At 47.4% G+C, this 4170-nt stretch overlaps 1 non-coding gene across 1 annotated transcript; it reads left to right on the top strand.

The window, feature by feature from the left end:
• Nucleotides 1-3852: 3852 nt before the first annotated feature.
• trnas-gcu (transfer RNA serine (anticodon GCU)) lies at nt 3853-3934 on the top strand. The gene has a single exon. It is a non-coding gene; the product is annotated as a tRNA-Ser (tRNA).
• Nucleotides 3935-4170: the final 236 nt, after the last annotated feature.

Raw genomic sequence — 4170 nt, 5'->3', positions numbered from 1 at the left:
TAGCCGTTTTTGATATCACGTGGAGTGAATCGAATTGGTTGATGACTGGCTGCGATGAATATTGGGAGGAGGCCGTGATGGATTCATCCACTTGGCACTTCTGGCTGCAAACGCTTACAGCCTTGTCTTTTGCACTCACGTGCTGGACTCGTCCATCACTTAAGGATGGGGATGTCTACAGAGTTCACAGAGCCTCCTCCTCGCGTTAGTTGTTTAATTGTCCACTACCATTCACGATTGGCTGTGGCAGGACTGCAGAGCTTTGATCTGATCCGTTGGTTGTGGATTCGCTTTGCTCTAATCTACAGCATGTTTAGCCCTGAGTTGTAGCTTCACCAGGTTGGCACCTCATTTTTAGGTACGCCTGGTGCTGCTTCTGGCATGCTCTTCCACACTCCTCATTGTACCCGGATTGATTCCCTGGCTTGTTGGCAGAGTGAGGAATATGCCGGGCGAAGAAGTTACAGATTGTGCTGGAATACAATTATGCTGCTGCAGGATGGTCACACAGCACCTCATGGAATGCCCAGTTTTGAGCTGCTGGATCTGTTCTGAATCTATCCCATTTAGCACGGTGGTAGTGCCACACAACACGTTGGATGGTATCCTCAGTGCGAAGACAGGACTTCGTCTCCACGAGGACTGTGCAGTGGTCACTCGTACCAATACTGTCATGGACAGATGCATTTGCGACACGTCGATTGGTGAGGACGAGGTCAAGTTGGTTTTGCCCTCGTGTTGATTCATTCACCATCTACAGTCGGCCCAATCTTGCAGCAATGCCCTTCAGGCCTCGGCGAGTAGTGATGCTACCGAGCCACCTTTGGTGATGAGCATTGAAGTCTCCCAGCTACCCTCAGTGCTTCCTCCAAGTGGTGTTCAACATGGAGGAGGACTGATATCAGCTGCTGAGGGCCTGTCAGTAGGTGGTTTCACTTGCCCATGTTTGACCTGATGCCATGAGGTCCACAGTCAATGTTGATCACTCCCATCCTGACTGCATATCACTGTACCGCCACTGTCTGGTCCGTCTGTCCTGCCAGTGGGACAGGACATACCCAGGGATGGTGATGGAAGAGTCTGCGGATTTTGGCTGAAAGGTATGATTCTGTGAGTATGGCTATGTCAGGCTGTTGCTTGACAAGTCTGTGGGACAGCTCCCCCAATTTTGGCACAAGTCCCCAGATGTTCGTGAGGAGGACTTTGCAGACTCGACTGGGCTTGGTTTGAGCCTTTGTCGTGTGCGGTGCCTGGTGGCCCGTCCGGTTTCATTAAGACTTTTTTGTTAATCGAGATTTTACAACTGAGTGGTTTGCCAGGCCATTTTAGAGGGCAATTAGGAATGAACCACATTGGTCGATGTGGGTCTGGAGTCACATAGATGCCAGACTGGGTAAGGAAGGCAGGTTTCCTTCCCTGAAGGGCATGAGTAAACCAGATGGGTTTTTACAACAATCCGGTTGTTTCATTGCCACCATTACTGATACTGGTATTTTAATTCCAACTTTTATTTTTCATGAATTGAATTTCTCCAGCTGTCATGGCGGGATTATGAACTCGTGACCCCGGATTCTGAGTCCAGGTCTCTGGCTTATTAGCCACTTAACATAACCACTATGCTACTGTATCTCTTCGCGCTCCACTAAGTTACTCTCTTTTCATTCCTCTTATTTCGTGCTTTTTCTTTCTGCCTCCAGCACCTTTGTCTGTATCCTGTTTTTGTTCTCTCATGTGTCTCTGCTGGATGATCCAAAATTCAGACCTGTCGCTTCTTCCAGCATTTTCTTCCTTCCACATTCATCGTCCATTTCATTGAGACTTTCCTGCGGCCTTGCCAACTGTCACATTCACTTTCACATTCTTACGCCTTTAAGTTTGCTCCACATCGACCGCTGTTTCTCGGGGGCACATGTCCCGCTCGCACCAATGTTCATTTGTGCCTTGAAACCAATCGATACATTTCGATCTGCGTGACTGTTCCAGAGACAAGCACTAAGAAAGCAGGGCAGGCATTCGGAAGGACAGCGGCATACTTTTCCGTGAAATTTCCATGGGGTATCTTGTGACACGGGGGATGTTAACTGAAGAACTGGGTTTTGTTTTCATGGTCGTTGGCGCTTTTGCCCGAGCAGTTGATGTGCGGGAGAGACGGGCGGCGCGACATAGCTGCGAATGACGGCTGAAAGGTGCACTTTTGTCAGTCTGGGCGGTACAGTAAGACCGGAAATGTTCCGCTTGATCTTAATAGGTCTGTGGAAATGTCGGATTGAAAAGGAATGAGGAGAAATGAGAAGCGCGGGAATGGTGAAAAAGTGTCGATGACAGGAGGTTGGCCGTGAGCGAAAGGTCCTTTGAATGTCCGTCGCGGAGGGGATTTTGTTCAGAAACGACAGACTTTAAAGCGTGTGGGGAAAGTGAAGTGCGAGCTTTGTCCTTTGGTCAAACTGGGTGTTTTCAGGAAAACAGCCATTGTGAATTCACAAAAATGAAAACAGAAAATGCTGGAAACACTCAGCAGGTCAGGCAGCACCTGTGGAGAAAGAACCAGAGGTAAGCTTTCAGCCCTCTGAACTTTTATATCAGAAATGGACAGACTGGTATGGAGGAGAGCAATGCAGTTGTCCAAGATGGTGGAGTCAATCTTTCGATTATGTGGGTTCGGATCCCCCCTCTGCTACTATTAGTAGAGCTGTTCATTTTGGCCGCGTCACCCAAAAATCTTCTTTCCAAAGAAGTGCGTTTCCGCATTGCTGGCTTACATCTGTTTGCACAAATCAGCAAAGTCTGAATTGCCACCCAAAATGTTTCTTGCACGGAGGTGTTGGGAGTGTAAGGGGTGATCTCGGTGAAGTTTCAATCAAAGTGCGCAATGGCCCACTGGTGAACGAAGTATCTCTTATGGTGAGCATAAGATGAAAGACATGTACCATAATTATGTATTTCTTCTTTGCATCACACTAGGATTTATTATCAGAGAATGGACATGAGCAGGTCGATTTACGTCACGCTCCGGTCGCTTTGCATCGCCCCCGACACACAGAATAGAATCATGGAAAGGTTACAGCATGGAAAATGGCCATTCGGCACATCGAGTCCGTACCGGCTCTCTGCAAGAGCAATCCAGCAAGACCCCACCCCGCCCTTTCACTGTCGCCCTGTATTTTTTTTTTCATTTCAAATACTTATCCAGTTCCCTGTTGATGGCCATGATTGAATCTGCCTCCACCACCCCTCGGGCAGTGCATTCCAGATCCGAAACACTCGCTGTGTAAAAAAGATTTCCTCATGTCACCTTTGGCTCTTTTGCAAAACACCTTAAATCTATGTCCTCTGGTTCTTGACCCTTCCGCCAATGGGAACAGTTTCTCTCTATCTGCTCTGTCTGGATCCTTCATGATTTTGAATACCTCGATTAAATCTCCTCGTAGCTGTCTCTATTCCAAGGAGAACAACCCCAGCTTCTCCAGTCTATCCATGAAACTAAAGCCCCTCATTCCTGGAATCTTTCCAGGAATCACCCGCCATCAACATCCTGGTGGTCACCATGAACCAGAAAGTTAACTGGACCAGCCAGCTGAATGCTGTGGCAACAAGAGCAGGTCAGAGGCTGGATATTCTGCGCGAAGTAACTCACCTCCTGACTCCCCAAAGCCGTCCCACCATCTGCAAGGCGCAAGTCAGGATTGTAATAGAATACTCATGTGATGGTCATCTACATGAAATGTTAACTCTGTATCTAAAGATTCTGCCTGACCTGTTGAGGATGTCCGGCATTTACTGTTTTATTTCAGTTTGGCAACATCGGCAGTATTTTCATTTTGAATAAAGGAGCTTTCGCAAATTTGCGCATGCGACGAGGTGGCCGAGTGGTTAAGGCGATGGACTGCTAATCCATTGTGCTCTGCACGCGTGGGTTCGAATCCCATCCTCGTCGACGTTGTGTTTAATCTTGTTACTTTCATTCAGTCCATCCAGAAGGTCTGCAAACGGCAGAAGGAATTTTTTGCATTGTTTGCTAAAATCAGCAACAGTTCCTACCAAGAAGGTATTGAGATTGCAAGGTCGCGAATAATAAAAGTGGACAGTGATGTCGTTGTAAAACGAGTAAATCTTGTAGTCAACGTAAGAGAAATTTATATACCATAATTATGATTTATGTCCGGATCATTC

This window comes from Heptranchias perlo, chromosome 20 (genome assembly GCF_035084215.1).
Source record: "Heptranchias perlo isolate sHepPer1 chromosome 20, sHepPer1.hap1, whole genome shotgun sequence".
NCBI lineage: Eukaryota > Metazoa > Chordata > Chondrichthyes > Hexanchiformes > Hexanchidae > Heptranchias > Heptranchias perlo.
This window is presented reverse-complemented; position numbering and strand designations above follow the sequence as displayed.